The 13,656-nt window shown below is 38.5% G+C and overlaps 1 long non-coding RNA gene across 2 annotated transcripts in view; it reads right to left on the bottom strand.

Moving 5' to 3' along the window:
- LOC145717090 (uncharacterized) overlaps positions 1-13,405 on the bottom strand; it is a 418,260-nt gene extending 404,855 nt beyond the window's left edge. For both annotated transcript variants that reach the window (XR_014140106.1, XR_014140107.1), the window contains exon 1: positions 13,348-13,405. This is a non-coding gene — a long non-coding RNA (uncharacterized LOC145717090). The remainder of the gene's footprint in view (positions 1-13,347) is intronic.
- Between the last annotated feature and the right edge of the window lie 251 nt (positions 13,406-13,656).

Consider the following 13,656-nt stretch of genomic DNA (forward strand, 5'->3'; position numbering starts at 1 on the left):
AAAAAAAAAAAGAAAACCCATTGTTCAACTTTGAAATTAACACACTTAAAAATAATAAATTTTCCTTACATATTCCTAGGAAAAAAAAAAAAGTGAGGCTGAACACACATCTTTACCATCTGTTCCCTCCTTCCCAAAAATCTACTTCAATGACATGAGGCACTATAATGTGTTATTATTGTTTATTTGCCTGTCCACCTGTTTGTTTGCTTAAAAGCATAAATACACAAGGATAAAGAAGACTAAGAGCAAGCTAAGAGCAAGAACCTGTGGGAAGGGAAAAGTAACTGGATGACTAGTAATAGACTGGCAGAATCCTAATTTGGAGAAAGATATAATTTCAGAACAATGAGAATAAAGAGGATCCTCCAGATTTGCAGAGAAGAAATAGAGCTTGCATATAAAGGTTTAAAAATTATATTTGCATCATAGTTCCTAACACAAATCTTGGAACCAAAACAAAATTGACCAATGCCTTCAGAATTCCGAGGGATATTATTTCCTACCCACAAGACTGTGCCCAACTAAGCTATTAATTAAATGTGATAGGAAAAAGCCATTTTCAGACACACAGGTTTAAAAAAATTATTTTCTCCTTGTATCTCTTCTTGGGAAAATACTAGTGGATGTGCTCCATCAAAACAAGGGAGCAAATCAAAGAGAAGTCTTGAGATCCAGAAAATAGAGACTCTGACATAATAATGTATCAAAGGGATCTCCAGGATGACAGTGAGAGGACCTTGCAAGAAAACTCCTGGGCAGAAGCCCTAGAGAGTAACTCGTTTCAGGTTGGTTCTCCAGAAGTAGATGCTGAGGAGTTTGGCATGCAGGATATTTATTAGAGAACAGTAATTCTCAGAATATAGGAAGAAAGGAGAGGGAAGAGGCAAGATCGAGCAGATGGAGAAATTGCATTGTGATGCAGCTAAAGTAACATCTCGACCAACCCCCCAGGGAGCTCTGCAACACTACAGCAGCTTTGGAGTTGTCCTCCAGTGGGCTGAAGTGACCTTTATACTCTCTCCATTATCAATCATTGGTTACAGGCCACCTTGGGAAGGCCATGCTCTCAGGAGGGGCAGCTCTCTGCAGGTGAGGTAGAAGGTGAGGGGGCTGACAGCGACTGGATCAAAAAAGATCTCCCCTTGAAGGGACTTCTGGGCCACACATCTCCATGTCCTCCACACGGTTCCAGGTTGGAGCAGGTTAAAAGAATACAGAAGAAAGTTCTTCAAGGAGATGAAATTAATAAAGTAATATGTTGTAAATTCTCACAACTGGGAGTAAATATAGGGATGAACTGATGAGTGCGTAGAAACCTAAGCAAGGGACAAAAAAACAAGATGAACTCCAAGGGCAATGAAATATTGTGTGAGAAAAGGAATCGTACAATACTGCATGCCCCCCTATAAATCATCTCAATCCGGTCACACAATTAGATTGAGAGAATGGGGAGAGAAGCAATGCGGGTAGGGGTAAATCCTCATCTACCATAGTGGGAAATCAATATTAGTACTTAAAATCGCTTTTGCAAAGCAAGAAATAGCAACATTCTAATATTTAGTTGGCTCTCTGTGAACTACAAGTGTACAATACAGTAATATTGGTATTATTATCATTATTATTTATAATAACAAACAAGAGGGCTGGATAGCTTTTCTTTAGTGACCTGTAAACCTATCTTACTAGAAATTATGCCTGCCTGTATATAATCTTCTGGACTCTCTTATTCCAGAATATTTTAATACACAGATAACAAGGGTCTCAAAGTATCACAAGTCCCACTTTAACCATTCTTACTCAACAAGTGGAATGACAGAAGAAAGAATTGCCATGGCCCTGACAACAACCTGGATATTCATCAAATGTTCCATGTTCCTAGACTGAGGGCTGTGCGCATGCTTGTCTGGCTTCCTGGACCAGTCTTGTCCCCATTCTCTGCAGAAGTTGTCACTTCTCATTGAAGCTTAAATGTCAGCCCTAGCCCAAGGCCTTCCAGGAGTAGGACCCCTCTATCTCAATACATCTTCTGTTACTATCCAACTGAGTGCCCAACATTTCCGACAAGCTCCAATTATTTTAATTTATTTACTTCTCTTTTTTTTTTCTTAACTCTCTCCCCACTCAAAAGCCATTTCCCTGCAACTAGGGGCCTTGCCTGTCCTTTTTACTCTGTATTCAGGCACTTGGTAGGTACTCAATGAACAGTTATTGAATGTAAAAAATAACAAACAAACAAACAAATGAATAAATAAAAACGAGTCTCAGAGTTAACATGATTAGGCAGCCTTCTGATTTGGGATTGTATTTCCAATAGTTCTGATGTCACGTATGGCCTGCTGTTTGACTTCATTTCTGCAAATGTGGGATTGAGCACTCTCAAAAGTATTTTCAAAACAACAAACTGAGGGTTCTGCGCGGGGGGGGGAATGGGTTAGCCTGGTGATGGGTTTAGCATTTACTGCATCTAAGGTACTCAGTATATTTCTCATCCTCGTAACAACCCTGAAAGATAGCTTTTGTTGTTGCGGTTGTTGTTTTAATCTCACTTGAAGATGAGAAAATAGAGGCTCAGAGAAGAGAAGTAACTTGTCTAAGAATGCACAGCAAGTAATTATCTGAGTACTGAATGAGAACGCAGGTCTGTCATTTCTAAAGCTGGTGTTCTTTCTGCTCTTAAATGTCATTTCTAGAATGTAAATTTGTACCTTTTCACACCCAGAAGATCAAACCACAGTAGCTAAAACTGTGCCATTATAATAAGAGAGCCCTTTCATGAAAGGAAAAGCTAAGAAACCAACTCCTTCTTCAGTTTGTTGTCAAGAAATTTAGAGAATTTTGTTGTTGTTGTTGTTCATGGATCACTTATGCAATTTTATATAATGACCCTGAGAATCATGGCTCCATCTTTGAGGTCTCAGCATAAATCAAGAGGGAAAACGATAATAAGTATCTTTGAGCTAATAATGGAAAAGTACCAAAGTCTTCCAGGGGTTACAGGTTGGCAAGAAAAGATATAAAATGTAAATGACACTTCATTTACTGTAAGAACAAGGTACAAATGTACAGAGTAATTTCTTTCCACCATGAATTCCTAATGAAATGTTGAGATCAATGTCAAGCAGATTATGGAAACAGGACATGAATTAGATGTCAAAATAAGTCAAACTGAATGAAGTCAGTTAGAGGAAACAGCCATATGATCCTTTTTCTTTGGTTTCAAGAACAAAGAACCACTTTTTTTTTTCTTTTTTAAAGCAACAGTATTTAAGAGTTATTAGTCATGATGAAAATGCCAAATATTTAAGGCAGAGTTATACTTTCTAAACGTGCTGGACAAAACAGAACAATCTCCCCCTTAAAACAAAACATCAAAATAATTCTTAAAACAATCTTAATTTCAAGTATTCATATTAGTTATTATTTTGACAGATAAACCAAGATAATTTATAGAGAAAAATTTTTGTTCATCAGAACATGTCCTTAATTTCCTATTTTCAAAAGAATCATAATCACATTTTTTTCTAATTATAAAATACATGTTCATTATTTGAAACTTGAAAATGAGAAAGAAAACCCTCCCATGATCCCACAAACCATGATAATTTTCCTATAAGGATAAATATGTTTATGTATCACATATGTGATAGATATTTCATGTTTAATTTTAGGATGTTCATAATCTTTTCCCTACTCTGTGCTTGGGGACTAGGGTTTTCCAGGATGATCATGATTTTATGTAATTATTTTTTTAAGTAAGGATGGTTCTTATTGAACATGTGGTTGTACATGATGTGGTTCATATGCCTTCAAAAAACTTTCCATATAAATACATGTGGGAGTCTTACTGGTTGGTGTCTTCACACTGAATTCAAAATCTATGTTGCTAAAACCCCACGACCACCACCAGTCTACCTGTGTTATCAGACACCCTGTCACTGGCCTTACGTGGAAGGACATGGGTTTTGCGTGTCAGACTGCTTAGTGGGGCCCCACACAGCTGGCCCCTCTCAGCACCATCTCCTCTGCTCTTTGCTCAGCAGCATCTACCTAGAGATCTATTTCACAATCTCCCACTGGAGGTATCTGTGAAAAGGGAGTGGGTTTCACCCTTGCCCATTATTACCCTAAAGCCAATACAGAGGCTTCCTCTTCCCTATTGTCAGCTGCTTTTTACGGTGTCATGACGCTCAGCATCTTTTTTTTTTCTTTCTTGCTGTTTTTTGGTTTGTTTGTTTTTTTTTTTGAGGAGAAGGATTTATAATTGTCCCAAGCCATGGAAAAGAGAGCACAGGGCCCTTCTTGCAGTTCAGCCAGGTCTTGGGCTGAAGAAGCCATAGAGGCCTGCTGTGTGGACCCTGCCACCTACTACAAGGACACCCAGGTCTGTCCCTCCACTTCACACGCCCCAGCTCCACAAGGTCACTTCTCCTCCCCTCCCCAACCAGGCCACAGCCACAAGTGAGACGGACAGCTCTTCTCAGATTTCCTGCCTTGGCATGAAAGTTCACACCCCGCTTTCCTCAAGCCTGCCCTTGGTGTCTCAAAAGCCCGTGCTGAAGGTTGAAAAAAAAAAAACCCAAAAAACAAAAAGAAAACCTCACGTGCTGGTTCTTACTCTGTCAGTCCTGCTTCCCCCAGAGTCAGTGTGCGAGCCACTGAGGAACAGTCACGTGCAAGGGGGTAGAGGAAGGGAAGTGTGATGGTTCATATTCCAAAGCAGCATCCCACTAATTCCATTACCGTCCGCTCCTCTACGACTGTGAGCACCACTCGCCTGCACCCCAATGCTTGGCACCACTTTTCACACGCTGTGCAGCCTCACAAACTACCCGCTACACGGATGCGCATTGGGCTATCACAATTTTTCATTATCAGAGATGGAGAAATTGGACGGCAACAAATGGTATTCTTAACTGCGCAGTTTCAACTGAGCAGAAAAACGCTTTACTTCTAAGTAGAATACTGGAGTACTTAGTGTAAACTGTTGAATTAAACAGATTTATGCTAGTTCTGCAAAAGTAAAAGTTTACAAGGTGTTTTAAAGAAACTGATATCACAGTCCATATAATTTCCACAAGCATTTCAATATAAGACTGTGTAATCCCTCTGCATCTGATGGTGATGTAAGTGCAGGAGTCCAACACTCAGCCCTCCACCCTCAGTCAAATGGGATGACCAATGGATATAAAATTAGGGAAAAACCAGCATCAGCGTTGGAAAATAGGAAGGATGCCATACATATGCCCAACACGTTAGGGGATGCATATCTCATACAGGCTAATGGTAATGAACCCAAGGCACCATTTAGGCTCAATTCATGATCGTCCCAGTGACAGAGAAGGAATAGCAAGGAAGTAGAGGGATCAAGACAATTCCTATAAGAACAACTAATCTGCAGGGGGCGAAAAGAGATCTGGGGATGGGAAAACCAAACAATCAAAATGCTAGTTCTACTGCGAGGCTTTCTCCTTAAGCCAGAACCTACCTCAAGAAGAAAGTGCTCAGGACAGAAATAGAAGGCCACTTCAAGTGGGAGGCCATACCAAACGGGGTCAGTCCTCGGTCCTGAAAAGGAGCTGTAAGTCCAAATAAGAAAGTCACCTTGAAGACATGAAATGCTTCTTTTGAAACATTTACTCTAAGAAATAAGAACACCAATATGCTAATTTGTGTCTCAGAAAGATTCTGGAGGGCTTCTGAGTGAATGAGTCTAATAACAGAGTCAGCAGTGGAAGTTAAAAAAAAAAAAAACAGTTATTGGATGTGGCATGGATGACTGATTGTTCACCAAATGTTCATGATTCCCCTTCCATTATTATTCTCGGAAAATGTCTTCCACTTCACATTAGGGTAGGGCCCTATGAATAGTTCTTGCTGAAGGAATAGGAGTAAAAGTGAAGAGTCTGTCTCTCTTGGACTAAGGTCTTTGAGAAGCCAGTGTGCCTTCTCTATCAAACCTGTCTACTTTGGCAGAAAGGTCCTCGAAAATGGGAAAAAACTGGGACTCTGAACGTCAAGGAGCGAGGGAGAGGGGATGATGAACTTCTATTGCTAAGAAGAATGTTGGAGTATGTTGGTGCAAATTGTTTGATGGCTGCAAATTCCTTCCCTCCCAGGATCCATGCCCTGTTACAATGTGACTTGGCAGCACCTTGGTGAGCTAGGGAAACTAAAGGGAACCCATAAAGGATGGCTTTTTTGGGTTCCTTTTCCTGCTTCTATTCTTGCTAGGACCTGCATCCCCACCTTACACACTTCTTAGAGAGAATGTGTATCCTCCTTGCAATGGTCAAGGAATTAATGATTTGCTTGGAGTCTTCCAGCACAATGAGTGACCGGGCGAGGCTGTCCTGTACATTCTCCAGACCAGAGACTCATCAAGGCCCTAGGGCTCAAGTGGCTTACACAGGACACCTAAACACTCGTCTTTGTTCCTGGGCGCCTGAGGGGACAGGTACACCACACCACAATTCTCAAGAAAAACCCCAGACCCCAAGCAAAAACAAGACTCACTCTTCTTTCCTTTCAGAGTCCCCCAAACTCCATCTCAATCCGTACTCTATATCTTCAGTAAACTCTGCTCTTGCTTCCTTTCGGCTTGCATTTGATTTCTATCCTGCACAAAGCCGAGGATCCTCTTGGCTGATCATGCGGGACTGCCTCTGGGTCCTTGGACCCAGCCAGCCTGCATCATTGGGAAAGGAAAAACTCTATTTCCTCTCTCTACTTTCTTTACCAACTAGAGGAAAACTCTGTTTTTCCATACTGTACTGCACTCACCCCAATACTTCGCTTCTGATACCAGATGTGTGGGTTTTTTCCCCACACCAAACAATTCTTCAATTCTCTGTGGACAACTGGGTAGTCTTTCTACCTGGAGTTAGCACCAGACCCCACAGGTTAAGGACTGGGTCCCACAAGGCCGCCTCCACTTCGGATGCCAATCACAAGTTCAAGTGGTCACCTGTGCTTTGGACCAACTGGCAGTAAATTGGGGGACCCCTGACCCCCTCCTTTAGTTCAGCAATGTGTTAGAATGGCTCATAGAACTCAGGAAAACAATTTACTAACTAGATTACCAGTTTATTAGAAAAGGATACAACTCAGGAACAGGCAGGTGTAAGAGATGCACAGCATGGGATATCGGGAAAGAGACATAAGCTGCTGTGTTCTCTCTGACACGCCCCCCTCCCGGTAAGGCCATGCTTCGCAACCTGAAGTGCTCCAAACCACTTTGGTTAGGATTTTTACAGAGGCTTCATTATGTAGGCATGATTGATTAAGTCTTGGCTATTTAAGTCAATCACCAGCCCCACTCCCCTCCCCAGGGATTGGAGGGTGGATCTGAAATTTCCAACCCCCTAATCACGTGGTTGGTTCCCCTGGTAACCAGCCCCTACCCTGAGGCTATTCAGCACCTGCCCTGCACCGCGCCCCCCCCCAGACACCACCATCTCATTAGCATCCAAAAAGACATATCACTTCGCAGATTCCAGGGGTTTTAGCTTTGGAACACAGATGAAGACAAAATACATATTTCTTATTATAAATCACAATGTCATACCTCCTATCCAGAGGAGATAGAATCTGGCCAGCCTTGTGACTTGTTTAGACCAACGGAAAGTGGCAGAAGTAACATGAGATAAGTTCTAGAGCCTAGGCCTTGAGCTCTTGTCCTCAGCTATTGGAACATCCTCATCACCATGTAATGTGGCCTGGGTCAGCAGAGAGATAGGATGGAGAAAGACCCTGGAACAGCCAGGACCAAGGTCCCAGGCTACATGAAGCCATCTGAGGTTCTCTTAGACCCTCAAGCAGCCGGTGAGCAGATAAAGACGATAGCCATGGGAGTGAGTCCAGGAGAGACCAGTAGAAGAGCCACAGAATGCAAAATGTAGAAAAAAACAACATTAAAAAATACAGTAGAGATAAAACAGATATCTTTGTGGTGCAAATTTCCAGAAACAATAGAGTGATATCTAGAGTATTTTGAGGGGAAAAGACTGTGACAAAGAAGTCTATAATTAAATAAGTGAGTTGTGTATATGAGGCTAAAAAACTTATTCTGAGGGATGTAAGACATGGCATTATATCATTCATATATGCTTCCAGAAAATCATATATGGATAAAAATTAAAGACTTAATCAAGACAAACCAAATTTTTAAAATTTAAGAATGTGGAAGTTATGATAGAAAAGCTTTAGTGATACAAATAAAATGAGAGTTGTTTAAATAATTAAAATACGGTTTTAAAACCTAACATAGACATTAAAATTAATTCTTAAAAGAGAAGCTTCATGATGAAAATGATAATAATTTGGTCAAAGTAAAAAATTATTATCAACAAAAATTAGGATATGAGGGAAAAGATATACACAAGTATGTTAAATTTCTTTTGCAATGGAAATATAGCATAATTCTCAACATCAATAATTAGAGAAAATATATTCAAATTTTTTTAACTAAAGGGAAAAATACAGGCCAAATAAAAAATTGCATTTTTTATTTTTATCAGTGAAACTTTGAGTGATTTCTTAATAAATTATATATAAATGCATGTACCATTGTATGTACATGATTATGCACATACATTATAGAAAATACAGTAACAGAATCATGGAGAGGATAAGATAAACCTGAAATTAACACAATTTAAAATAAATTTTATTATATTTCTTAATAATACAATTTTTTTCTTTCCCTAAAGTAATAACTTTTATTGAGAGCAGAATGATTAAACTTGCTTTCAGTGTATTTGAAAATCTTGGTTCCACTTCTTGCCATATAGCAATTCAAAGGTGCAATTCTGGGTCCATTTTTACTTCAAACTTGGTTTGCATGACTAATAACTGAATAAGATCCTTCACAGAGATTAGACAAATTCAAGGCAGAGAAGTATGTCATTGGCCACACTGAATAATCACGGCACTTGTGTTCTATCCCCTCCACCAATTATGTAATTGTTATTGTTGAAATGTGGTAGTAAATTTCCACTTTCAATTGTTCTTGAAAAGGTATCAGTATGTGTTATATTTTTATGCTTCAACAAATGGGTTTAAAATTCTCTAAAACTATTAAACTGGATAAAAATTCTATTTCAAGTTTTTAAAGTGTGTTGATATGAGAGATTATTTTTTATACATGTAACATTTATATCGATTTCAGCAATGTATCAGATAACAATGGAAACACCAGGAAGCATTTCCAAACATCCGTTTTAAAAATGCTCTCTATTACCTCATAATGTGGCTGATGGTGAATTCCTGCCAGGAAAAGGGAAAGTATTACCTAGCCTATTTTTTGCAGGGGGGAAGAAGGGGGATTGAAGGGAGAGAGTTGTTACTATTGTTCTCTTGTGTTTGTGTTTGCATAATGGACATTACTTTTAACCTGCCTTTTTTTTTTTTTAGGAATCATTTTAAAGTTCTTGCCAATTTTGTGAATTACCATAGATAAAAGTAAAAGAATAACCTTTAAATCCACTTAACTTACCCTTAAACTGCAGTGAGTCAAGAAAAGTGAGCAAAATGTAAAAGTGTCACCATCATTCACTCGGACTTCTAGAAATCACTCTTTTTTTTTTTTTTTTTAAAGATTTTATTTATTTATTTGACAGAGAGAGGCAGTGAGAGAGGGAACACAAGCAGTGGGAGTGGGAGAGGGAGAAGCAGGCTTCCCGCGGAGCAGGGAGCCCGATGCGGGGCTCGATCCCAGGACCCTGGGATCATGACCTGAGCCGAAGGCAGACGCTTAACGACTGAGCCACCCAGGCGCCCCTAGAAATCACTCTCTTATACCTCGTTCACTATGAATACAGAGTGGGTCTGCCTTACATGTGGACCTGAACAAAATGCCAGTATCAATGCATATTAAATATTAGTAAAGCTTAATATCTTTCTTGTTTTTAAATTTAAAAAGTAATATTATCTTCTGAGTTTCCAATGAATTATCTTGTATACCCACTGGAGTGTATGCATTCCACTTTGCAGAATAAAACTCTAATGAAATAAATCAGTATGGAAGCATAATGGAAAGAAGATCATAAAAATGAGACCAAACAAAAAAAAAAAATGAGACCAAACATATCAATTGGGACAATAAATATAAATGGTCAGAAATGAAAACCTAACAGGAAGAGACACCTCTAAACCCAAAGTATTAAATTATTTTAAAAGGTTAAACACGCAAAGACAGGGAAAAGCAGACGTATGTTTTAGCAAGTCCAAACAAAAAGGAATTAGGACTCAAAATACAAATTTCAGACAAAAGAGAATATGCAGCAAATGGCATTAAATAGGACAGGGAATATCCTTGCATACTGACAAAAAGCACAGTACACAGAGATTTCAAGAATAAAAATGCATTATATATTAGAAATACTAGGCAAAATGTCCAGAAACACAACTATCAGAGACTAAAATACCAACCCAGCCTTGGCCATTCAAGTAGATAAACACCAACCAAGGATATAGGCAATATGAATAATAAAGTTAATAAGTGAATATATACATAGTGATTTCAAGGGAAGAAACAATGTACCTTCATTCCAAGACCTTATGGAATATTTGCATGTATAGATCATATATTTGGCTGCAAAAATAAAGCCAAGATAAATTCCCAAAAGTAGAAATTACACAGGTCATGTTCTCAGGGCACACTGCAATTTAGGTGTAGAAATTAGTAACTTACATGGTCTCACTGGCTTCTTACTATAAGCCAGTCTCTCTAAACCATAAGCTTTCTACCAAAATATCATAGAAACTACTGTGATCTAGGAATATATAAACTTACTATGCTCTTAGGATATTCTGCTTCTAACTTTATGGAAAAAGGTAATTTAAAGCTTAGTCCACTTCAGAATTGAAGAAATACATGTATATTGTAAGGAATTCTGACAATCAATAAAAGTACAAAAATAAAGAAAGAAAGAAAAAGAAGAAGGTAAAAATCATGTATAAGTACATCACCCAGAGATATTTTTGATTTAACCACTCCAGGTTTTTTCCTACATATATATTCATTAACACATTCACACTCACACAAACACCCACATACTTTTTTCCCCACAAAATAGAGTCATAGTGTAAATTTATAATTTTCTATTCATTAACTAATGTATCACAGGCATATTTCCATGCCAATAAAGGACAGTCTACACTGCTGTCTTTAAAAACAGTGATTTTCCCCAGTGCATGCATATGCCAGGAGTTAGTTCATCAATCCTCTGCTGAACTCTTTCTGTACTCATTGATCTATTAATACTTGACCACATTGCTTACATGTGTTCCAATTTGTCATCTGATGGTGTTAATTTTCTGTGGATTTTTTCTATTGTTGTTTGGTTGATTTAATTTTTAATATTTTGTATTGTTGGTTTGGTTTGGTTTTGCTAAAATATTTTAATTTTTATATAGTCAAATCTATCCTTTTTTTCTTTTATAATTTCTGATTTTAATGTCATTTAAAAATGCCTTACATATCCCAAAATTATAGGAAGATTTTTTTTTTTAAAGATTTTATTTATTTGACAGAGAAACACAGCGAGAGAGGGAACACAAGCAGGGGGAGTGGGAGAGGGAGAAGCAGGCTTCCCGCCGAGCAGGGAGCCCGACACGGGGCTTGATCCCAGGACCCCGGGATCATGACCTGAGCTGAAGGCAGACGCTTAACCATCTGAGCCACCCAGGCGCCCCAGGAAGATTTTTTTTTTATATTTTGGTTTTAAATATACTTTTTAAACTTCAATCCATTTGAAATGTGTTTGGGTGTAAGGCATGTGGCTGTGAGACAGTAAAACATAATAGTTCATAGCATGAACCCAGAGTCTAGACTGCTTGGTTTCCAATGCCAGCGCTACTCCTGACTACTCATGTGATCTTGGATGAATTACTTAGCCCCTGTGTCTCAATTTCCTCATCTGTAAAATAGTGATAATAATGGTATCTACTTATGGAATTCCTGTGAAAATTTAAAATGTTAATTGGTATAGAATATGCAGAGCTAGGCCTAACACAGCACTGGCTACCATTTCACTAAATAATCTCTGCTCTTACTCCTAATTTGAAATCTCTATCTCTTACTAAAATCTAGTGTACTATCCATCTGTCTGATCCTATCCCTGTACCAACACTTTTTTTGTTTTAAAGATTTTCTTTATTTATTTGACAGAGAGAAAGAGAGAAGAGAGAGCACAAGCAGGGGGAGCAGCAGAGGGAGAGGGAGAAGCAGGCTCCCCGCTGAGCAGGGAGCCTAATGTGGGGCTTGATCCCAGGACCCCGGGATCATGACACGAGCTGAAGGCAGACGCCCAACCGACTGAGCCACCCAGGCACCCCGACACTTTTGAAATTACTCTACCTTTATAAACATATAAACATGCTTTCATACATCTGTAGTAGGTGCACCTTCATCATTCTTCTTTTCCAAAGTGTTCTTGATTCACTCTACCCTGATACTTGCCTAGGTGAACTTGAAAATATCTCACCAGATTCTAGAAATAATTCCATTGGAATTTTAATTGGAATTGAGTTGAATTTATGGATCGATTTAGTAATAATTAGCCTCTTTACATCAAAAAATTTTAATGACAAATAGTTTACATTTTCCAAAAATATACATTGCCTCCATTTAACAGACAAACAAGGCTCAAAAAAGCTCAGGAGCTCACAGAGGAAACAGGTGCTAGAGTCAAGATTTATATCTGGATCTCAGTTGTCATCTAGATGAATGTGTAAATTAGTTATGTGATTTATGATAGTTAATTTGAATAAAAATATATTCAAATATAATTTTAGAGATTAATTTTTTTTTACCAACATGTCCACATTTTCATGTTTTCCTAGCCATTCTTTTTCTATTTCATGGTGTGCATTCCAAAAGCAACATGTAATCTTGATGTCAATAAATTCTACAAGCAGTGGCAATGTTCTCTTCCCACAGCATGACTGTAAGCAGAGAAATCTCATTAAATGCTGACACTTACTTCTTTTTAGTAGACCTAGAGACAATATGCAAATGTGTATGAGTTTTTTCCTAGCTATAAAAGGTACTTTTAATAAAAGAATTTTTCAGTGTTGTGAGTTTTTTCACTGCTGCAAAAGCCTTTGACCATCTACTGTGTGCTAGCATTTATCTAGGTCCTGGGGTAAAGAAATGAATAAGAAGACACAGTCTCCTGGCCTGCCTCAAGAACTGTAGTTAAGTGGTTAGATATATACAAATAGCTTAAATACACTTGGATATTATTGTACTTCAGTTCTTAGAAATATGGACAAGATAGAGGGAAGACTCATGGAGCTGAAGAGTAGAGAACTCTCTGGGGCCCATTGGGGATGTGGTCTTACCTGGGTCTTGATGGATGAGTAGGCATTTATCACTGGTTAATAGAAGAAAGGGAAATCTAGGAAGAGAGAAAAACATGAAGAAAAGTTTTGAGGTCAGAAAACAGTTTATATTTTTGAAACTGCACGTGATTTCATATGCTGACCATTCAGTATAATTTCCATCCCCAAAAAGATGTCTTAGAACTTCAGTATATGAAGACTTAATCAGACTCCTGTCACCCAATTGGCCATTCCTCTTTTCAAGGTCACTTTTCATACCACCAAGTACTAAACATCTTATCTCTCTTCTGACTTGATACTTCCCTAATT

Source organism: Leptonychotes weddellii, chromosome 14, assembly GCF_054177405.1.
Source record: "Leptonychotes weddellii isolate Sample4059 chromosome 14, ASM5417740v2, whole genome shotgun sequence".
NCBI classification, from domain to species: Eukaryota; Metazoa; Chordata; class Mammalia; order Carnivora; family Phocidae; genus Leptonychotes; species Leptonychotes weddellii.